Source organism: Silene latifolia, chromosome 11, assembly GCF_048544455.1.
Source record: "Silene latifolia isolate original U9 population chromosome 11, ASM4854445v1, whole genome shotgun sequence".
In the NCBI taxonomy this organism is placed as follows: Eukaryota; Viridiplantae; Streptophyta; class Magnoliopsida; order Caryophyllales; family Caryophyllaceae; genus Silene; species Silene latifolia.
This window is the reverse complement of record NC_133536.1, coordinates 105364662-105389366: the sequence shown is the minus strand read 5'-3', so window position 1 is coordinate 105389366 and position 24705 is coordinate 105364662. Positions and strand designations below refer to the sequence as shown.

The 24705-nt window shown below is 40.3% G+C and overlaps 1 protein-coding gene and 1 non-coding gene across 2 annotated transcripts in view; one reads left to right on the top strand and one right to left on the bottom strand.

Moving 5' to 3' along the window:
• The window catches only part of LOC141613761 (uncharacterized), a 49606-nt gene that overhangs the window by 4140 nt on the left and 20761 nt on the right, over positions 1-24705 (top strand). The gene's annotated exons all lie outside the window — the stretch shown is intronic.
• LOC141616332 (small nucleolar RNA R71) lies at positions 21987-22093 on the bottom strand. Its single transcript, XR_012530687.1, has one exon. It is a non-coding gene; the product is annotated as a small nucleolar RNA R71 (small nucleolar RNA).

Genomic DNA, 24705 nt, shown 5'->3' with positions numbered 1-24705 from the left:
CACTATAGTTTCGGCGGCAGTACTAGGTAGGTCTAAAACAAACACGTGAGATGGGAAAATAAGAAGTCCTCTCGGTCCATTCTCAACAGGTAGCATCTTTCGATCTCGCTACAGGTCCCTAATATCACTAATGCTAACTTTCGTCCTGAAAAGTGATTTAAAAGGCTAAATTAACTCATCTTTCGATCTCATTAATCTAGTCGTCTTAATAAGGTAGGCTATCTCCCTTCCCTATCTTTCGATATTTATTGGATCGGTCAATTCCTGAACATTCAACTAGTCGCGTGCACTCGATTCGTCAAATATGGAAATTAAATTAATTAAAACGAAGCATATCTCTCGTGACCAGTCGATCGACCAGGGAACCCAGTCGATCGACCATGGCGCATTCTAGGTCTTCCTATTCTAATGCCGCCTATACTACAGATTCCCTCCATCCTAGCACAGGGTATTTAGCTACTTATACTCATTGATAGGACAAGAGTTGGTCGTCACACATCCATCAAACACATTTATAATACTCAACATACAACTAGTTAGTGGTAGTCGAGGTCGATCCATGGGACGGTGTGCTTTGGGTTCTAAGTCTATCTATCTCAATTTGTGCTAGTGTCACAATTGATGGGGTTTGTAGTTGTGTCCAAACTAATGCAAGCGATAAAGTAGAACGAGCAATAAAAGGAAAGATGTAAACAATTGACTAAAAGTGCTAGGATATCATGGGGTTATGGGGGATTCATGGTGTTGATCATACAAACCCGTTTACAAGGTTGCAAGCAATTAATGTTGTGGAGAAACCGAGTTGGTTTATATCTTACGGTTCTTAGGAAGAGTTGGGTCCCGGAGCCGAATCGATTAGATTGTACAACACCTACAAGTCGACTTACTTTCCTCCTAATCAACTTCTATGCATGGCCTAACAAGACTCGAGTTGGTTTATATCTTACAAGTCAAGTTGAGTAGATAAGAGATGGTTGTAAATGCAAGGATTCATAGGCTTGGCATTTCATCAAACATAACATGTGCATAAAGTTGACATCACAACAAGCAAGCAATTTAATCATGTGAACATATTAGATTAAGCATGAATCAATCCCATGTTGGTTTCCCTTAATTACCCACTAATCCTAGCTAAGTAACTACTCACTCATTATCATGGAAAATATGTCATTAATGGTGTCAATCATCACAACAAGTATAAACATGATAATAGAATGAAGAGATGAACAATAAAGATTAAAGAGTAAAGGAATTATACCAAACTTGAGGTGATCCAAATAATAAAGCAAAGAATAATAGAAGAAACTTGATGATTGATGGAAGGTTGTCAATCCTCCAATAATAACCCAATAATCTTCAATTACCCACTAATAAACTTGAATAATAAACTTGAACAATAATTATGGAAAGATTAATGTGTAATTTATGGAAAGATTAAAGAGTAATCTATTCTAAACTACTTCTAATCTAATCTAAGGATAGATTTTCTAGCTAAGAGAGATCCCCTAATAATACTTGATAATTTGATTATTACAAATGGGGTATTAATAGTGGAAATTAGGTGGATGCATTAGGGTTAACTAAGGGCTAAACTAGTAATTACACTTTTTAGATTGAGCAAGGAGGAGCCGGTATTTTCCGAGAGAAGGGCTTCTTTCTTCGTAGTTGGAGAAGACAATCCGTGCTGTGCTGGAATCCGGGCGGAATAGGGTCGGGACGGGCGGATTCTGGCGTTGGAATCCGAGCGGAATTGATGGAATCCGGGCGGATTCTGGCGGGGCAATCCGAGCGTCTTTGGTGGAAATCCGCTCGGATTGTGTTGTGAGGAGACGGGCGGATTGGAGACAATCCGCTCGGATTGTTCTTCAGCAATGATACTTCTTCTTTTCTTCCCTTTTGTTCACTTCCGTTTTATTCTTGTGGGATTGATCTTTAGTCCTTGCTTCCTCTTCATACTAGTCCATCTAGTATCGTCAATAAGCTTCCAAATATGCACGAAAGACGGGAATTTCCGCCTTATTATCTCCTTTTCTACAAAACATATGAAATGCGATAGAAAAGCCAATAGGAAGGTTTTGACGGGTAAAATGGTCATAGAATGTTATAATAGTATGCAAAATAGGCTCAATTAGGAGACTAAATGTGCGCAAATAATGTTCACATCAAATATCCCCAAACCGAACCTTTACTCGTCCCGAGTAAAGAGGTGACTAAAACTAGACCTTTATTTAAACTATCCTACTAATATAGCCGACATGAGACAATTAGCGGGTCTCACTCCGCCCCTTCAACTCACAACAAGACAACCATGAGGTAGGATGCCTTCTTGCAAGGCAAGGTGGGGCTTGCCAAAATGGCGACACATCCAAGCATTAAGCACACAAAATCAAATAATGGATGCATCTACAAAAGAATAGCCACTTTCCTCATCTAAGTGGCGGAAATTATCTACAAGGGAAGCAATTCAAGGGTACACACTCCTTCATAGATGCAATTTCTTCAAACTACTAAGCCTAGAAGGATACCAATAAATCACCTCCAAGTTGTGTCAAGCTAGGGTACCTTTGTCCTCAATCGTTAAATGCTTTTGTCAAGAATAGACTCCCTATGGTGTTAGAAACACTGGAGGATCGCGGAATTCCCCCTCTTGCCTAGACAAGAAGAAGGGTCGTCCCCTCTCTACCATGCACAAAAATGGATACGATGGGTAAAGGGATCAATAGATATTTGAGTTTCACTTTGGGAGCTTGCTTTGTTGTTGTTTTTCCCCCCAATTTCTTGTGGCATATAACATTTGAGAACACTTTCTTTTGCCATTTCTTTTGATTTTTGGCTTTTCAACACTTGACAACTTTCAACTTTTTGCATTTTCTTTTTGAACATTTTGAAAGTCACCCCATATGTAGGGAGGGTGCCTTATTTTTGAAGCTTTAGGAGTCTATTTTTGCTCCTCTTTTCTTTTTATGCATTTTGCAAACTTTCTTTCACTTTTCATTTCATTGAACTCAAATTGATTTCTTTTTGTGCCCATTCCATTTGATGACAAAATGTGTGGTAGAATATGGATGAATGATGGATGGATGCATAGTTTCAAGGGTCACCTTGGAATAAACGGTAGCCAAGGAGTTATCACACCACAAGGTACTCTTGACTAGGCCTTAATCCATGGGTCAAGGGATACTAGCATGATACATCCTAGGGTGTTTTACAAGTATTCTAACAAGCAAAGTCTTAAGAAGAAAAACCATCTACTAGGGCCTATATACACTTGTCAAGCTTCCCAAATAGACGGTTTTGCAAAATTTTTTTCTAACATGCAACTACATGCCATGATGCAACTAACATTTATACATCCTAATGCATATGCTTCTACCAACTAGTATGCCATATAATCTAAATGCAATCCTAAATTCACATTGTTTATACCGCATCAATCAAAATAAAGCCACATAGTCATTAACATAAAGAGGAAAAAGGAGATTGGAAAGATCATACCATGCGGTCTTCAATATCCTCATGTCTCGGATGTGGCGTAGTCAATCAATGTGAAAAAGGATGAACAAACACAATATATACAAAACAATATATACATGACTATACTACAAAGGAAATGAACTTGTTTTTGGATTTTTAAATTTTTCAAATTTTTATGGGTTTTGATTTTATGAAATTAAAGGACATATTTTTGTGATTTTTCGAAAATTTTCAATTTTTATGCATTTTTGGAATATAAATTCCCATCCCCCACTTTATTTTGGACATTGTCCTCAATGTACATGTAGGAGTAGGAATGAAAAAGAAATACATGTTTTTGGATTTTTCATTTTATGGAAATTGAAGTACAAATGCAATGATATGATATGAATGAATGCATGCTCTAACTAAATGCAATTCTATATGACATATATAACAAATGAATGCAATCTAAACTATGCATGATTTAAACTATGGTCACTTATGATCAAACCTCCCCAAACCGATTTAAACACTATCTCTAGTGTAGAAAAGAATAGGATTGGTCATTAGTGACTATGCATGAACTCTAGTCTACATGCAATTATCTATATGAATTATATGACAATACAATTATACTATGAATTAACTAATGTAAATGCAATGAGAAATATAATACAAATGCATGCAAAAGCTACACTAAATGCAATGTATATACAAAAGAGAGAGAGGGAGAGATGGGTATCATACAAATGGAAGTGGTGAAGTAGGCCTCTTTCACTCGTCATCCTCATCTTGATCATAGCCATAACCATGAGAGCTCCCGGCTTGATCGTATCCGGGCGCTTGGCCCCAATATCCTCCTTGGTCAAATCCTCCTCCTTGACCCGAGTACCCTCCACCTTGGCTAGAATGCCCTCCGTCTCCTCTACCCCAAGCTTGGTCCCCATAATTTGGGAATAAGAGCTCCGGTTGTGCCCAAGAGGGCTTAGGACCATCGGGGTCAATATACCCTTGTTGAGCCATGTTATAGTATTGGGGGTAGAGGGCCAAGTAGTTGTCTTCCCTCCCTTTATGCACCCCAAGGTCCACTCTATTCATGAGTGCCATCAAATCATTAATGCCCGGGGTACCGGGGATTGCCGGCCGAAATTCGGTATATGGAGTAGGGTATGGCGGGATAGGTACGTAGGAAGGTGGCCGAATAGGTATTCCCGGCCCTCTACGAGGTGGTTGACGATGTGTCTCTTCCCTTTGAGGGGGATTATCAAGAATTTGGATATCAAGGAGGTAGCTTGGTGGAGGAGAGTATGGGCTCAATCTTGGGTCAATGCCCGGTATCTTCCATCCTTCAAGGATCATTGAAGTGCATCCCTTGGTGTGCCACTCCACACTCCCATCTCGAGTGTAGTTACACCATCGGTGACTGTGGAAGATGGTGTGCTCATCAATCAAAGTCCTCCCCTCAAGAGGAGTATAGGTTCCTCGGGTATTGAACCCGGGACAAAGGTGGTGTGCCAAAATGGTAATTAGACCTCCCATCACGAAGGTTTTGAGTTGGGTGGTCCCTTGAGCAAAATCATGGAACCTAGTAAGTATCTCAAGTGGCGTATTAAATTTATAACGCCTCACCGCTCGAACATTCAAATAGGACTCAAGAAAAGTTAAGTCGATGAGAGTACACCTATCTTGTTCGTACCTCCCATTGATGCAACCGGCTACAAAGCGTTCGGTGAATCGAATCACCGGATGTTGGATGGCAAAGGTATAGCAACGCTTTATATGGGTAAAGTCCCTCCCGGAGATAGCCTTCCAAAGAAAGTCCACACCAAAATTATCGGGCTTTTCGGTATAGTCGGTGGGTACTTCCAGACCGAAAACATAGGCAAATTCCTCAAGAGAAAGAAGATGGTCTAGGTTGCATAACCTAAACTCCATGCCCACATTGTTGTGGGTATCCGCCATAATGCGAAGTCTACTCAAGAATTCAAGGGTGAGACTAAGGTAAGTCTCTTCATGGGCATGGAAAAGTTTCCCAATGCCAAGGCCATTAAAGAACATCTCGGTAGGGTACCTTATCTTAAGGATTTCCAACACCCTAGTGTCTACAAATTGAGTAGGTTCGTACTTTTTACCTAGTAGCTCGACAAATTTTTGGCGGTGGTCGTCGGATTGAAAGAGCACCTCTTGAAAGCGGTTGAGTTGTTCAATGCCTCCCCTCATTAAGGGTTGGGAGCCTTTTGGTAGTACTACCTCTCGTAGTGTTGAAGAGGTTGATCCCTTGCGCTTCTTCCCGAATGATTCAACCAATTTCTTGGCCTTTCCTTTGGTGTTTGTCAATGGTGCCATTTGGATGTTGGTGATGGGGGTGTTTTTGAGGAAGGGATGGTGATTTTGAGGATTGAGATGAGTGTTTTTAGGGTTTGGTAAGGTGAGGAAATGAGGGAGAAAGGGGGTGATTATATAGAAGGAGTAGGGAATCCGAACGGATAAGGTTGGATCAAACCCGTTTTATCCGAAGGAACAGGACAATCCGAGCAGATTTCTGTCGGGACGGGCGGATTGTCGAGGAAGAAGACGGGCGTCTTTGCTAGAATCCGCTCGGATTCAAACACAGCAAACTTCCTCGGCTGAGAAGTGGGAAAAGTCGGGCGTATTGTGCCTAGGACGCGCGGCTTGATCGGGACGGGCGGATTGTGAACAATCCGCACGGATTTTGTCACAGCTTAAAATCTTGTTTCTGGATGACACACGGGACGGGCGTCCCGTGAAGAAGACGGACGTATTGTCCAGGACGGGCGGATTTTCTTGAATCCGCACGGATTCGCCTTCAGTTTTAGCTTTTTCTTTTCCGTGGGTTTTGGTCGGGCGTCCTCCTCTCGATCCGGGCGTCTTCTGGTCTTTTCCTCCTTTTTCTTCCTTTTTTCGTGAAATAACGCACCCCTTCTCACCAATTTTCTCTTTTTCCTTATCTTTTTCTGAAATTTGCTCATGAAACACGTAAGATGACTCTCTCTCTCTTCTCTCTCATGCAAGGAATTAAATGCAAATGGAAATGTACAATATTATACAAAATAAAGGGGTCCAAGAAATATCTTACAAATGGTGGTTTGAGATAGGACTCCACCAAACTAGTTTAATTTTAAATTCTTATCCATAGAGCTCAAAGCTCTTAATAAAAGATCAAAAGCTTGTGAACAAGCTCCAAATAAGCACAAGTATGGGTTGCTCAATTTGAATATGAAATTTGGCCAAGGAGGCTTGTAGAATGTTCTTTTCCTTGCCTTCTCCTTAGCGTTAGAGTTTTCCCGATGCTTCAAATAAATAAACCCATGATTCTTGTCAACACTAAGCATGAAGTGTGGTTCATTTTCATCCGTGGACTTCCACTTACCAACTTCTTCTTCAATTTTGGTGATGATGATAGCATTTCGATTTTTCAATCCTTCCAAGGTAGAAGGAGAATTTTCATGACTTTGATGATTGGATACCATAGGAGTTGAGATTGCGGGTGCCAAATCTTCACAAGTAACCTCACGAGCAATTTTCTCTTTGAGCTTTTTCACCAAGTAGCTCTTGTAAGAAACATTGGCCTTTTGAAGAAGGTCTATCATATCCTCTTCAATGATCATTGGCTCCAAGATAGGTGCCAAGTGGTCTTCATGAAGGATAAAGGAAGGACGTTCTTCTTCATGATAGGGTATCTCAAATGCCTCAAGGATAGGTTCCTCAAGCAAGGTGATATTGTGAGTCCCTCCTCTAGGTTCATCATCATTGTTGCTATTTTCACATGAATCATAAATGTGGGCTTCATGTAACTCTTTTTTCAACACCTCAATGTCCATATCAAAAGACACACCCTTATACTCACAAAGGTTAAGAGTATTTGGTTTGCTCAACCTCATGTCTTCTTCATTGAACACAACACTTTCATAGTCACAAGAGCTCAAGGAACTTGGCTCCTCCCACTTCTCATTTTCCATGTCAAAGGTCACTACTTCAAATTCGCATTTATGCTCAATGTCCAAAGAACGGTGGGGAGTGATTGCTTGGGATTCTCTTAATTGGGCAATTTGAATCCTCAATTCCTCTCTTTGGATAACAATGTCTTTAAGAACATTATCTTCTTTTTGGCTCTCTTCTAGCATTTGTTTGAAGAAGTTTTGTTGATCGCCCATCATTTGGAGAATCATGTTTTGAATGGGTTCATCTTTTTGTTGTGGGTAGGTGTGAAAGTGGTTGTATTGTGGCAATTGAAGTTCATTGTGAAATGGGTATTGGGTGGGTGGTTGTTGTTGATATTGGGTGTGGTGATTTTGGTGGGAAAAATTGGGGTAGTAGTTAGGATTTTCATTGTATGAGTAGTAAGGTAGGTTTGTGTTGACTTGCTCCTCAAACTCCCCATACCCATAGTCATACTCAAAAGATCCACCACATACTCCATAACACATGTCTTGAGTCATCATCATAGCCAAGATAAAGATACAACTACAAACATGGAAACTACAAGAAAACGGTAAAAACGAACCTTGAGGAACAAGTTCCTCAAGGTGAAAGCAAAATCAAAATAGACAAACAAGTAAGAACTTAATCACATAGCACCATCCCCGGCAACGGCGCCATTTTGATAGGACAAGAGTTGGTCGTCACACATCCATCAAACACATTTATAATACTCAACATACAACTAGTTAATGGTAGTCGAGGTCGATCCATGGGACGGTGTGCTTTGGGTTCTAAGTCTATCTATCTCAATTTGTGCTAGTGTCACAATTGATGGGGTTTGTAGTTGTGTCCAAACTAATGCAAGCGATAAAGTAGAACGAGCAATAAAAGGAAAGATGTAAACAATTGACTAAAAGTGCTAGGATATCATGGGGTTATGGGGGATTCATGGTGTTGATCATACAAACACGTTTACAAGGTTGCAAGCAATTAATGTTGTGGAGAAACCGAGTTGGTTTATATCTTACGGTTCTTAGGAAGAGTTGGGTCCCGGAGCCGAATCGATTAGATTGTACAACACCTACAAGTCAACTTACTTTCCTCCTAATCAACTTCTATGCATGGCCTAACAAGACTCGAGTTGGTTTATATCTTACAAGTCAAGTTGAGTAGATAAGAGATGGTTGTAAATGCAAGGATTCATAGGCTTGGCATTTCATCAAACATAACATGTGCATAAAGTTGACATCACAACAAGCAAGCAATTTAATCATGTGAACATATTAGATTAAGCATGAATCAATCCCATGTTGGTTTCCCTTAATTACCCACTAATCCTAGCTAAGTAACTACTCACTCATTATCATGGAAAATATGTCATTAATGGTGTCAATCATCACAACAAGTATAAACATGATAATAGAATGAAGAGATGAACAATAAAGATTAAAGAGTAAAGGAATTATACCAAACTTGAGGTGATCCAAATAATAAAGCAAAGAATAATAGAAGAAACTTGATGATTGATGGAAGTTGTCAATCCTCCAATAATAACCTAATAATCTTCAATTACCCAATAATAAACTTGAATAATAAACTTGAACAATAATTATGGAAAGATTAATGTGTAATTTATGGAAAGATTAAAGAGTAATCTATTCTAAACTACTCATAATCTAATCTAAGGATAGATTTTCTAGCTAAGAGATATCCCCTAATAATACTTGATAATTTGATTATTACAAATGGGGTATTTATAGTGGAAATTAGGTGGATGCATTAGGGTTAACTAAGGGCTAAACTAGTAATTACACTTTTTAGATTGAGCAAGGAGCCGGTATTTTCCGAGAGAAGGGCTTCTTTCTTCGTAGTTGGAGAAGACAATCCGTGCTGTGCTGGAATCCGGGCGGAATAGGGTCGGGACGGGCGGATTCTGGCGTTGGAATCCGAGCGGAATTGATGGAATCCGGGCGGATTCTGGCGGGGCAATCCGAGCGTCTTTGGTGGAAATCCGCTCGGATTGTGTTGTGAGGAGACGGGCGGATTGGAGACAATCCGCTCGGATTGTTCTTCAGCAATGATACTTCTTCTTTTCTTCCCTTTTGTTCACTTCCGTTTTATTCTTGTGGGATTGATCTTTAATCCTTGCTTCCTCTTCATACTAGTCCATCTAGTATCGTCAATAAGCTTCCAAATATGCACGAAAGACGGGAATTTCCGCCTTATTATCTCCTTTTCTACAAAACATATGAAATGCGATAGAAAAGCAAATAGGAAGGTTTTGACGGGTAAAATGGTCATAGAATGTTATAATAGTATGCAAAATAGGCTCAATTAGGGGACTAAATGTGCGCAAATAATGTTCACATCACTCATGATAAAAACAGCAATAAGATTATCAAATAAAGCCAACGAATTCATGCTTAAATTTACTGAACAAAAGACTAGCATAAAGCGATAATTTGGCTTCGGGAGATCTAACCTAGCAATTCTAAACTATCAGCAAATTAAAGCAATGAAACTGAATATAAGAACAGAAAAGTACCGTGAAAGGAATTGCAGAGGAAAGATCAAAACCGAATGCAAAAAGAACTTTATTAATGAAAGAATAAACTAAACTAATGATTAATGAATTGTATGTCAAGAACTTAATGATGAAACTTGATGATTAAAACTGAAACCCAGGCTACGTTTATAGGAATACAACGTAGTTCTTATTTTCCAAAACCTAATTACGATGGGCTTCAAACTTCTCGTTCTTTTAATTTGCGTCAGAGTCACGGTCTGGCCGATCGACCACTGGGACCGGTCGATCGACTAACCCTCGCTATACAGTAGCTTCTGTATGTCGTGCTCTGGTCGATCGACCATGGAGGTCAGTCGATCGACTGGAGTAGCTGGTAGTTGGCTCCTAATTCTTCATAAAGTTGTCTCTCAGGCCTCGAAACGCGCACCAAGTTCATTTCTCGAGTAAATACTTCATGTCAAATTCAATGCTAGGTACTCAGGGACGGGTTTGGCTCGATATCTACTCATTTCCGCATAAATCTGCAATATTACATAAAAATACGAAAGTAGACGAAATGGGGCAAATAGTAGCTTAAACTACACAAATGAGCTCTGAAATGCGTGTAAAATGGGGTATAAAACATCATATTTAGGACACGCATCAAACTTCCCCAAACCAAACCCTTTCTTGTCCCCAAGCAAGAACTAGACTCGATCCTAAAACCTAATGGAACGAGTTCAATCTCAGAGCGAAATGCAAATTGGATAGTCTAAACCAATTTAATGCAACAACCAACAATTAATTAGCAATGTGAATCACGCAAACGAGTTATGGAGTCGTTAAAAAAAACTGCTGAACCGTTCAACTGTAGAGACTTATCAAATCGGACTCTCATGGGTCGCTCATATCACACATAAGCACAGGTGAATAATGTATAAGATAGAAAGAATTCATTTTGTAATGACACTCACCTAACTACGACCTATAAGAACATGTCTGCAATCTAATATGAAAATAATCTCTACAACCATACATATGCATTCCAACCAAACAAATGACCATTACACATGCCGAGGTAAATATGGATATGTGAGGTATGGGTAAGAAGAGGCTAAGACGAATTTGGATAAAAACAGAGTTAAAAGCCAAGCTAGTAACTAAGGGAACCAAATTAATAAACCCTTCCAACTTCTTGCTCAAAATTTCAATCGAAACGGTGCTAATAGCAAGCACAAATCTCACAATCTCCATAATAATTGTAATTCCCCAAATGATGATAATAAAGCATGGGAATAAAATCACCAACTAATCAAAACTCCAACCATGTGATTTTTTTTTTCTTTTCTCGGGCTTCAGTCGATCGACCATGTAGGTCAGTCGATCGACCGCCCTCTACAGTGCAGCACGCGTTTTTCTCTTTTCCGAATCATTTTTCTTCTCTTTTTTTTTTCTTTTCAATTCTATTTTTTTTCTTCTTTCTTTCCTTCCTTTTTCATCTCCCCAACATCATCTCATAATGAGCATTAGCTACCAAAAACAAAGTAACAATCCCAAGAACATAAACTACTAGCTTGACAAGGGCAGGCTAAATGTAGGATGTAGTTATTGGGACAAAAAAGGCTATTTCTGGCAGTGTGGAGCTTATGGTCAAAATGAATAAAGGGAACCTCTTCCACATGTGTCAACAAACCACAGACCGAATGCATACAGGTATTAAGCAGACTAAGTTCATATTTATGCATATTTATATAACATGTCTCATAAGGAGCGACTACTCACATCCTAGATGAACTGGTCATAGATGTCACCAGTTATAGGCTCTAAAACTCAGAAATATAAGTAGTTTGCCAAAAATCTAAGTCAAGTCTCAAGTCCAGCAAATAATTTAACGAAAACTCATAGGTATGAATATGTGATTCTACTAATAACATGTCAATTAGCAAGGCTTAGGCATAAAAAGGCTGCAAATGCAATGTCATCATAGACATACTACCGTTCCGACTCGACCTAAATGCTAAAATAAACGTGCATTTTTTTGTATTTTTTGAATTTTTTTTGAATTTTTTTTTGTATATATATAGGAAATGAAATAAACAATGCAAACGGAAATGATAAACGTGAAACAGAAATGCAATAAAACATGTGCAATGCAAAACCCTTCCCCAAACCAAATCACACAATGTCCCCATTGTGCAAAATCATATAATGAAATAAAAGGGAAACGGGAATTTTGCGATAAATTAACTACACAAGACACGAAATAAAGACTCGGAAACTCACGAGACTTTAAGCGCAGCAAAAGGAAACCTCCCAAACCAGCGTGAGCTAGGAGGTTTCAGTAGCCAGCGGTGCTACCAATAAGTACCTGAAAAGACAAACAATACCACGCATAATTCCGAGAAAACAATCTAAACGCAAAATTATGTGTAAAATAAGAAAACATAAATGAGTCGGAGAATAAAGTGGAGAAAAGACTCCCTAAATTCCGCAAATCGATCAAACACAGCAGGGGAATGATCGAAAACAGGTACAACAGCGTAGGGCGGTCGATCGACCACATCACCCAGTCGATCGACCAGAGTGAACAGGAACAGAAGCTCCTGGAAGTCGCAGCTCAGTCGATCGACCATAGGAGGCAGTCGATCGACTGGAAAACCTGCTGTAAGTTCTGATTTTCTTCGAATTAGCTCAATAACTCGAGCTAATATGGTCTATAAACCTGCAAATACACATAATAGCGCGCCCAAAATTGCGCAAAACCCAAAGTAACAGTCTAAAGTATTTAGAAATCCTAAGCAAACTTATTAAAATGCGAAGTCTCGCGCACACAAAAGCAATAAAAAGAGTCTAACAAAAGCAATAAAATGAATGTTTTGAAAAGCATTTGGTCAACTAATAGTTGATCAAGAATGGCCACGAAATGGCCCACTTGCTCGGCTCCTGGCTACAAGAGGTAGCCTCTACAGTGCTCATCTTCTCGGCTGCACTCTTCTCAACTCCAACATCCGCAGAACTCAATGGATCAACAGCTTCAACATCTTCCCAAGCAATGACCTCTTCTGGCTCATCAAAGTCAAAATCGGACTCCGTCACTTTGATTGGCTCCTCATCAGTGCCATAGCTAAGACATCCTAAACCGCCTCTTTGAACGACTGGCTCCCTCACAGCTGGAGCAACATGCGGCTCTTCCTTCCCCAAACCAGCTCCTGCAATATCCAAAACAGAAAAATCTTCCTCCAATTTGCTCCCAATCTGGGGCGGAGGTGTTATAGCAGAAACAGGCATAGAGACAGGCATATCAGGAAGCACAAAATAGGATTTCTTTTCAGAAACCGTATTACAAGTTACTGGCCACATGGGGTCTTTCTTCTTAGCTGTCTGGGCAAAGACAATGGAATACTTCCCTACTTTGAAGGTCAAAGTCCCTGAGCCAACATCTATAATCGCACCAAAGAGTGTGCGAAATGGTCTACCCAATATGATAGGAATGTGGGCATCCTCGGGCATATCTAGTACAACGAAGTCAACAGGGAAAAAAAACTTTCCTATTTGCACGGGAATGTCCTCTAAGACTCCTATAGGCGGACCGCATCGATCGACCATCTGTCTTTGTCATGTTAGTGACTGCAAACCTAGTCAATTTCAACTTCCTAGCAAGACTCAAAGGCATGACACTAATACTGGCTCCTAGGTCACATAATGCCTTCTCAATAGAAAAGGTGCCAATACTACATGGGACTGAAAAACTACCTGGGTCTTCTAGCTTATGAGGTGCAGTATGGGTCAGATAAGAACACGACTCCTCAGTTAGTGCGACAGATTGCACAGTTTCAAGTGACTTCTTTTTAGACAAAAGTTGCTTCATAAATTTCATGTAAGCAGGCACTTGATTAACTAATTCAAGAAATGGAACTTGTACATTTAAACTACGAATAACATTTTCAAATTTGTTAAATGATACCTGTTCCTTCGTCGGCACCAATCTCTCCGGATAGGGGGCTGAAAGAAGTGACTTAGCCCTCTCCTCTAGGTCTCTCATACCCGCATCAGTGGATTTAGGCTGAAAATCCACCACCTTGTCCTTGTTAAAGCTCGAACCCTCTTCAGACCATCTAAAGAATGAGCCATTAATCGTCATTGGGTCATACTTCGGAACCGGAACTGACCCATCAGCATTTGGGTCTTGCCTTAATATTTTCGGAGTAGTCGTACCCCGAAACAAGTGGTCCCTCAAGTTATTTGGCATTGGAGGACGAAAAGACTCACCATCAGCAGCGTAGTCAGTCGATCAACCATGTATGTCAGTCGATCGACTGACTTCTACAGGAACAGTAGCTGTGTCACTTCGCGGACTGGTCGATCGACTGGGTATGTCAGTCGATCGATCGACATACCCCCTGCGATCGTCTTTTTCTTGCTATTATTCGTTACAGCCTTCTTCTTACTTGGTTCCGCCTCATCTTTTTCAGTGACATCCTTAACCATAGCGGGCCCCTCAAGGGTGGACCCACTCCTCAAAGTAATAGCATTAAGGGTCTCCTTTTGATCCGTATGCGATGGTAAATGTCCCGGAGCTCGAGTTGCACTCTTGCTAGCCAATTGAGCAATTTGACTCTCCAACATTTTCATCCCGGCCTATCTAGCTTAAGACTCTTTCAGCAACAAATTTTTCAACTCGGCAAAATCGGAACCATGGGACTGCTGCTGCTGCGAGACATACGGAGGCTTTTGGTATGGCTGCTGCTGCTTATGAGGGGGCACGTAATTCTGCTGCTGCTGCTGCTGCTGTGGAGGTGGAGTCGGATTTAGGACATTTTGGCTACTCCACCTCAAATTCGGATGGACATTCGGCTCAAAATAAGTGTTTGTCTGCCTATAATGTTGAAAGGCAGCACAAGACTCATAGGAAATCTTTGCAGCTTATCAAACATGTCCTTCTCCTCCACATCTCTTGCAGACGAAAGGACCGTCTAAAACAGCATTCACATGATAGATCCCTCTTTTTGAAGCTCCTCCCAACTCGTACTTATCAAATCTCGCCGTAAGAGCCTCTAATGTAGCTACAGAAGGGGATTCAACACTTCTCCATTGATTTCCCCTGGAATTTCCATACTCAGCTTTATGGGTGGCCAAATCATCAATAATTTTCCACCCCTTAGTTTCTCCAACATTCTCCTGGAATCTCCCATTAGCTGTCGCATCCAGGATAGCCCTCTGATCGTCATAAAGCCCATTATAGAATTGATTGCATAGGCTCCATTTCTCAAACCCATGGTGCGGAATAGTTCGCACCAGCTTCTTGAAACGGACCCACGCCTCATGAAAATTCTCATCAGGACCCTGTTTAAAGCTCGTGATCTGAGCTCTAATAACATTTGTCTTCGAGGCAGAGAAATATTTCTTGTACAATGCTAGGGCCAGCGACTTCCAATCAGTGATCCCGTTAGCAGCTCGATCCAGGTCTCGGTACCACTCTCTTGCAACATCACGAAGAGAGAATATGAACATCGTCTCCTTCACCTGGTCCTGGGTCACACCGGTTGGTGGGGGTATGGAGCAGCAGTAATCAATGAATGTCTCCATATGTTTGGCTGCATCTTCATTTGCAGCTCCCCCAAATTGGTTCCTCTCAACCAAGTTGATATAAGACGGTTTCAGCTCGAATTTTCTATCCGTCCCTGGTAATGCGAATCACTTATAGAGATTCTTAGCTGTCGGCTCAGAGTGACTGGCTATACTTGCTTCTTCAGCCATATCTGGAGATGTGACGGTCTCAGCTGAGGAAGTAGAAATAGGTGACGAAGGTGGATCCTCCTCAAATAAAGCGTTCTCGTAGTAACTGGACAGAGTACTCAGCTCTTCCTCTGTCGGCAATACCCTAGATGATCGTCTCAACTCACGCAAAGTCTTATCAATCTCAGGATTGAACGGTAGTAATTCACCACCCTGTGACCTGCGCATAAGAGGAAACTACAAATAGATTATGAGAATAGTTTAAGGAACAGATGTCCCTTAAACTAAGAGAAAGACTAAAAATAAAACAACTAATAATTTTAAACAATTGCCTCCCCGGCAACGGCGCCAAAATTTGATGCCTGTCGTTGAATGCACCAAAGATAAATTTATAATTCCAACTACAACTATAGATAGAGGTAGCAGGGTCGAACCACAGAGAGGCGATGCAATTATTAGTCGTCTGATCTTAGTCTTAAAGTAACAAATGAGTGGGGGTTTTGATTTGAGTCGGTCTTATAACTAATGGCAATAGATGAAAAGTAAACTAAGCTAATAGGTGAAAACAGTTATTAAAAGGGTGCTAAGATGGTCGGTTCACTATAGTTTCGGCGGCAGTACTAGGTAGGTCTAAAACAAACACGTGAGACGGGAAAATAAGAAGTCCTCTCGGTCCATTCTCAACAGGTAGCATCTTTCGATCTCGCTACAGGTCCCTAATATCACTAATGCTAACTTTCGTCCTGAAAAGTGATTTAAAAGGTTAAATTAACTCATCTTTCGATCTCATTAATCTAGTCGTCTTAATTAGGTAGGCTATCTCCCTTCCCTATCTTTCGATCTTTATTGGGTCGGTCAATTCCTGAACATTCAACTAGTCGCGTGCACTCGATTCGTCAAATATGGAAATTAAATTAATTAAAACGAAGCATATCTCACGTGGCCAGTCGATCGACCAGGGAACCCAGTCGATCGACCATGGCGCGTTCTAGGTCTTTCTATTCTAGTGCCGCCTATACTACAGATTCCCTACATCCTAGCACAGGGTATTTAGCTACTCATACTCATGATAAAAACAGCAATAAGATTATCAAATAAAGCTAACGAATTCATGCTTAAATTTACTGAACAAAAGACTAGCATAAAGCGATAATTTGGCTTCGGGAGATCTAACCTAGCAATTCTAAACTATCAGCAAATTAAAGCAATGAAACTGAATATAAGAACAGAAAAGTACCGTGAAAGGAATTGCAGAGGAAAGATCAAAACCGAATGCAAAAAGAACTTTATTAATGAAAGAATAAACTAAACTAATGATTAATGAATTGTATGTCAAGAACTTAATGATGAAACTTGATGATTAAAACTGAAACCCAGGCTACGTTTATAGGAATACAACGTAGTTCTTATTTTCCAAAACATAATTACGATGGGCTTCAAACTTCTCGTTCTTTTAATTTGCGTCAGAGTCACGGTCTGGTCGATCGACCACTGGGACCGGTCGATCGACTAACCCTAGCTATACAGTAGCTTCTGTATGTCGTGCTCTGGTCGATCGACCATGGAGGTCAGTCGATCGACTGGAGTAGGTGGTAGTTGGCTCCTAATTCTTCATAAAGGTGTCTCTCAGGCCTCGAAACGCGCACCAAGTTCATTTCTCGAGTAAATACTTCATGTCAAATTCAATGCTAGGTACTCAGGGACGGGTTTGGCTCGATATCTACTCATTTCCGCATAAATCTGCAATATTACATAAAAATACGAAAGTAGACGAAATGGGGCAAATAGTAGCTTAAACTACACAAATGAGCTCTGAAATGCGTGTAAAATGGGGTATAAAACATCATATTTAGGACACGCATCAAACATGATGCATGAATTCTACACTAAATGCAAGCTATACTAATCTACACTACATGATGCATGGGTTTTTGTTTATGACGGAGAGCGTAATTTAGATTACCTCCCGTTGCGTATGCATGTACTTCCCCAAACCGAGATAGACATTATTTCTAATGTCCTAAAGTTGGGTGTAGTTCATGCACACAAGATGCAATGCATGAAACTAAATTTGTCATTTTGGATTTTCAAAAGTGGGAACAATAAAATAAGAACACCTTAATGGGGCCGAGGTGTTAGTCCTCAATGTTGCTAGGACTCTCCAACCATGATCAAGATAAAATAAATAAAACAAAGAAAGAAGTAGACAAACCTCAAGAGGGTAGGAGCCTCCAAAGCTTGCTAGTCTTCCACCATATCATCATTGTCATCATCTTCCTCAATAGAAGTGGACTTATCACCACTTCCCTCTTCACTTCCTTGCTCACTTCCTTCATCATCCTCTTCTTCATTAGCCTCTTCTTCTTCACTTACCTCTTCAACAATGTCCTCATTAACAACCTCATCACCGACAACCTCATCGTCACCCGATCTCTCACCCCTAGATGCACTTGGAAAGAAGACTTCCCTATCCGCCCAACTAGGCAAAGGACATGAAGGATCAAGTAATCCTTGCCTAGCTAAATGAAGAAGGGGTGGATATTGGGCTAAGTATGCATCTTCCCGATCCTTATAAGCTTGTTTGTGCATCTCTTGCATAAGTAGAGTCATGTAGTCATTGCTTGCTTTAACACCTTCGGGTTTGAACTCTTGATACTTGAATGGATAGGGTGGTGTGACAATGGAGGAGGAGGGCATTTCAATTTCACCCCTTTGTTGACGGATGATGTATTCGGCTTCTTTTGAGAGGGGAAGAAGGTAGTTGGTCCTATGAACACTCAAACGGCATATCTTGGAAGGCAAAGTAAAAGATCTAGCATCATTGGTGAGCCCCCCATATTTGGTGTCAAGAGGATTATGGGTAACCCACTTGTACTTGTTAATCATGGCATCCATGTCAATGAGATGACCCCCTTTTTTCGCCACATACTTGCCATCCTTGTTGAAATTCGGATCAAAGTACTTAGCCAAAAGAGTGACTAGACCTCCATTTACAATAAAAGTGGTGCCTTGCTTTCCACAATCAACATTGAGCCATCTTTCCACCAAAAGCCTTAGAGAATTGTAAGGCTTGGTGAATTCCCTTCCAATATTTAAGGCCGACTCAAGTAGAATACAATCGAGCTTGGTAAAGTGGTTAGTGTCTTTTTTTGCAATGATAGTGTTCCCGATGACCTTATGCCACACTCTAATGCCCGGATGGTGGACTAATAGAGCGCGACTAGCATGATAGTTCTCAAGTTTCCTTCCGGAAATCGCCTCCCAAAGAGGAGCGGGGTCATATTTTTCGGGTTTCTTGTAATAACTAGGTGAATCACTAAGACCTAATGCTTTACCCAATTCATCAAAAGTGATGCGCCTACTCACATTTGCAAGGCGGAACTCGATGTTTTATCTAGTCTCTACCTTAGTTACTTTCAAAGAACTCAAGAATTCCAAGGTAAGGGAGGGGTATGTCAATTCTCTTGTAGCAAACAATTTTCCCAACCCCATGGCTTCAAAGAAGGCTTTTGTTTCTTCAAGGACACCCAATTTGTTCAAGGCATCTTCACATATGAATTTGGTGGGTATAAAGGATTTTCTAGCATACTTGGCAAATGTATCCCTATGGGAGTTAGAAATGAAAATTACCTCCGGATAGTTTGATAATTGAGCAATTTCCGGAGTTGTTGATGTTGTTGCTTCCAAGGGAGGATTTTGTTGTTGTTGAACTTCCAAGTTTGAACTAGCAACCACCATAGCCAATGAGGCTTTCTTTGCTTGAAGACATTTTTGCCTTGTTGAGAGTTCCTTCGCCTTAGGTGCCTTTGTTGATCCTTTTGTTCTTGCCATTGATGATTATACCAAGAAAAGAGTGAAAATCTTCAATTTCCAAGTATACTGATGTGACCATAATTAGCGCACATTTAGTCCCCGAATTAGCCTTGTTCCCATGCTTTTTAGTGCATATTTAGGTCATTTATTATCTTTAGTTCTTTGTTTTGCATATTCTTTGAGATTTTGATCCCTTGGTAGGAAAGGAGTAAGAATCTTGCATTTTCATGGCAAAACGAGACTAAATTGATCGAATTCAATGACCAAGCATCAAGGAGAGACAAGATTATAAGGCCTTTGTACATATGATAGTAGATGACCAATGTTGAGAAAGGATCCTTGAGTCCCCAAGGAAATCACCAAGGATTTCATGAAGAAAAGGGAAGAAAAGAAGAAGAATTTGTGCTGGGCTACAATCCGAGCGGATTGTCCCCAATCCGTCCGTCTCCTCACAGCACAATCCGAGCGGTTTACTCCAAAGACGCTCGGATTGCACCGCCACATTCCGCTCGGATTCTCTCGAATCCGCTCGGGTTCCATCGCCAGAATCTGCATGTCCCGACCCCAATATGCACGGATTCCTTCACAGCCAATTTCGTCTTCTCCAAGCTACAAAGAAAGAAGCCCTTCCTTCGAAAAATACCGGCTCCTCCCTGCTCAATCTAAAAAGTGTAATTACTAGTTTAGCCCTTAGTTAACCCTAATGCATCCCCCTAATTTCCACTATAAATACCCCATTAGTCTAATTAGAAGAGTATGTTCTTCTTATCAATAATTAGAGTAGTTAATATCAATCAAATCTCTCTTTAGTTTTGTAATCAACAATTAATCAAGTTCTAATACAAGTTTTATTTCCTTAATCTCTCTTTTGTTCATCCTTTATTTTGGGTAATTGAAGATTATTTGGGTTATTATTGGGAGATTGACAACCTCTCAATCAAGCATCAAGTACTTCTTTTATCTTTTGCTTTATTATTGGAATCATTAGTAGGTATAACTCTCTTAATCCCTTTTTAATTATTATTAATTACTTTCATTTATTCATCATGTTTCAATTTGTTGGTATGATTGACAACCTTGCTAGCATGATCAACATGATAATGAGTGAGTAGTCTCTTAGCTAGGGTTAATGGGTGATTAGGGGAAACCAACATGGGGAATGATTCATGCTTAATTTAATATGCTTTCATGTTTTATTTGCTTGCTTGTTTTGATCTCAACTCATGCACATATTATGTTTGATGAAATGCTAAGCCTATGAATCCTTGCATTTACTATCATCACCTATCTTTTCAATGAGACTTGTAATACATAAACCAACTCGAGTCTCATTAGACCATGCATGTTGTTGAGTAGGGAAGATTAAGTCGACTTGTAGGTGTTGTACAATCTAATCGATTCGGCTCCGGGACCCAAACTTTCCTAGGATTGTAAGATATAACCCAACTCAATCCATCACAACAATAATTGCTTGCTTATAATTTGAGAACATGTTTGTATGATCAATTCCCATGATTCCTCTATGATCCCATGACACCCTAGTACTTTTTAATCAATTGTTTACACCCCTTTAATTCATCTTGCTTGTTTATTTACATTGCTATTTTAGTTAGTGACCTTCTACATCAACCCAAATTGTGACACCCCTAAGACATCACTAGTTTCAATAGAAATCTCATCTCAATTCCCGTCCCTTGGGATCCGACCTTTACTTGCCTCTTTACTAATTGTAGAGTTGTTTGTGAAGCTATAAATTGTGTTTTGATTCGGACGTGACCCAACGACCACACCCTTAAATTGTGAACACGAAACGGACCGATCAAAAAATGGCGCCGTTGCCGGGGACGGTGTTAGCTTGATTTAGATTTCTTTTTATTGTTATTAGTTGTGTCTTTCTTCACCTTGGGGAAGTAAAACTCCTCAAGGTTTGTTCTAATTATTTTCGAGTTGTTTGATATTTTGCATGTCTAGAAGGTCACAAGGTGATTTGCTACCTTTTGACCGTGAAATCGAAAGAACCTTGACGAACAATAGGAGACTTGTTAGGAGGAATTTGAGAGGTATTAGTGAAGTTGTTCAACCAACTATTGAGTTCATTAACCCTTTCGCAATAGAAGGAGAGGAAAACCCATTACACAATACCACCCAAAATCAACCTACAATGCCTATATTCTCGTCACACTCCGTACCCACCGAGGAGAACCTACCCAATGGTACTCCTACACCACAACATCTAACCGGAAATTTTATTGCCAAATCCGCCTTCATCCAATTAGTTGAAAGGAGCCAATTTGGGGGGATGCCTAGTGAAGACCCTCATTCTCATATGGAAACCTTTTGCGACTATTGTGATGCAATCTCTCAAACGGGTGTGACTCAAGACCAAATTAGATGGGTCTTATTTCCTTTTTCTCTAATCGACACCGCGAAGCAATGGTTGAAGGGCCTTGATAAGGCCACTCTCGGAATAGATTCTTGGAAGAAGTTGGCTCTAGCTTTCTACAAAAAATTCTACCCACCGGAAAAGACTAACATGCTAAGAGCTCAAATTACGGGTTTTAAGCAAAGGGATGAAGAATCTTTGTATGAAGCTTGGGAGCGGTTCAAGGGAATTTGTCGCTCATGTCCTCACCATGGACTTAGCGAATGGTTCTTGGTACAACAATTTTGGAACGGTTTATATGAAGATTCAAGGAACATTCTCAACATGGGATCAAATGGAATGTTCACCGAAGTTGATGATAATCAAACATGGAACAAGATTGAGGAAATGGCGGTCCATAACTCACAATATAGTAGACCTCGCAAGGCTACTAGAGGAGGAAAGCATGAAGTGGACTCCATTACTCAATTGGGTGCTCAACTTAGTGCTCATATTGACACAATCAATTTGAAGTTTGAAAAAGCTATGGCTATACTTGAAGAAGTCTCAAAATCACCAAAGCATCATGTTAATGCCATGACGGCATCTTCATCAATCCCAAGTGGGATATGTGAGAATTGTGGAACTTTGGGACATGACCAAAGTGAATGTAGGGGAACAAATGAACAAGTGAATGCTTTCCAAACATACAAGAGTGGTACCCCTTATTCCAACTATTACAATGAGAACACCAAATTCCATCCAAATCTCTCATACAAAAGCCAAAATGTTCAAAACCCTCAAAAAACATACACTCCACCACCCATGAGAAACCAAAATCAAAGACCCTTTTACAATCAAAACCAAGGTTACCAAAATCAAAATCCATACAATCACCAAAATGACCAAGGTTTTGATGTCCAAAAAGCGGTCCTCCAAATGCAAAAGAATCAACAAGAATTTTTCACTCAAATGCAAAAAGATAGTCAAGCAAAGGAAACCACCATCAACAACATCCTAGCTCATACCAAGATGTTGGAAACACAATTGACTCAACTAGCATCTTCAAGCTCACAAAGACAAAAGGGACAATTACCACCTCAAAGTAATCCCCCTAGACATGAAACGGTTAGTGCCATTCACTTGAGAAGTGGTACTAGGTATGAAGCACCGAAGAAGCAAGTTGAGGATGAAGTTGTGGAAGCTAGTGATAAGGAAGAAATTGTGCAAAACTCCAAGGATAGAGAATCATCAAAAGAAGAAAGTTCAAAGAAAAATGAAGACAAGGTCAAGGAGAAGGAGCCCATTGTGATTAGACTTCCTTTTCCAAGTCGTCGAGCCAAGCCCAAATTTGATGATCAACTTGGAAAGTTCATGGAAATTGTGAAGAATTTGGAAGTCTCAATTCCTTTCACGGAATTAATTAATCACGTACCGGCCTATGCAAAATACATGAAAGATATCCTCACAAAGAAGAAGTCAATCCGGAAACTTGAGACTATCGCCTTCACTAAGGTGAGTAGTGCAATACTTCAAGGGAGTTCACCTCTAAAACTAAAGGATCCGGGAAGCTTCTCAATACCGTGTACCATTGGCGACACAACGATCAACAAAGCCTTATGTGATCTAGGGGCTAGTGTGAGTGTCATGCCGTACTCGGTGAGTAAAAGGTTGGGGATGGGAGAGCTTAAATGCACCAACATCACACTCCAAATGGCCGATAGATCGACGAAGACACCATTAAGGATATGGGAAGATGTCCCCGTGCGAATTGGGAAGTTTTTCATCCCGGTGGACTTAGTCATTGTTGATATGGAGGAAGATTCCAACATTCCAATCATTCTAGGAAGACCTTTCCTACACACCGCGGGTGCGGTGATTGATGTGAAACATGGTGAGCTCACTCTAGAAGTGGGAGATGAAAGCATAACCTTTAATCTTGACAAGAATATGAGAGCTCCTCGTTTGCATGAACCGTGTTTCATGATTGATCATTATAGCCGAAAGGATGAGAGGAAGAAATCGGAACTCCAATGGAAGAAGAAAATTGAAGATGCTCCATTCAAAGAGCAAGTGAATTGTGACAAGGAGAGCTTGCAAAGCTCATCAAAATCAATCAAAGAAGAAGAGGATGGCCTCATTGGCCAAGAGAAGAAATTGGAGGAATTGTCTCCATCAAATAAAGAGATTTTCAATGATCAACTTAATGAAGTTTGTGGTCTTTGGGACGACGAATTTGAAGGGATTTTTAATCCCTGCATTGGTAATGCCATCGATCAAGACCGACAACAAGGGCCAAGGTCTATTGAAGACCTCTACCATGATAATGAACAAGCTTTTGATCACTTTTTCAAGGTGTTGAGCAACATCAACATCACCTTGAACATGCCCCCTTGACATCTCATCAAGAATGAGAGTTTGGTGGAGTCCTCCCTAAACCACCATTTGTAAATATTTCTAACTCCCTAACTCGCATTTCAATTCTTGTATTGCAATTTTTGTCATTTTTGGATTTTTATTTACTTTGATCAAGATAATTGTCATTTTTGAGAGAAGTGAGGGAGGGACTAATAATTTCAATTGATGTGTAGTGCTTTAGCTTAGTGTGGGGATGACAATTGCCTAGGCTATCCATGCCTTAGTAGTGCCCCCACAATGAAGAACACAAGATTTAAAGAAGAATGGAAGGATGATAAGGGATATGCATTGTACACGGATGGAACTGAATCCGGGTACAAAGGGGTCGAATCCGAGCGGATTGAAGAGAATCCGCCCGTCTTCATGCAATCCGAGCGTATTGGGCTGAAGACGCACGTCTCTATAAGCTGAAGTTTTGAAATATTTTTGACTGTAAGAGAATCCGGGCGTCCTGAACAGCAATCCGCCCGTC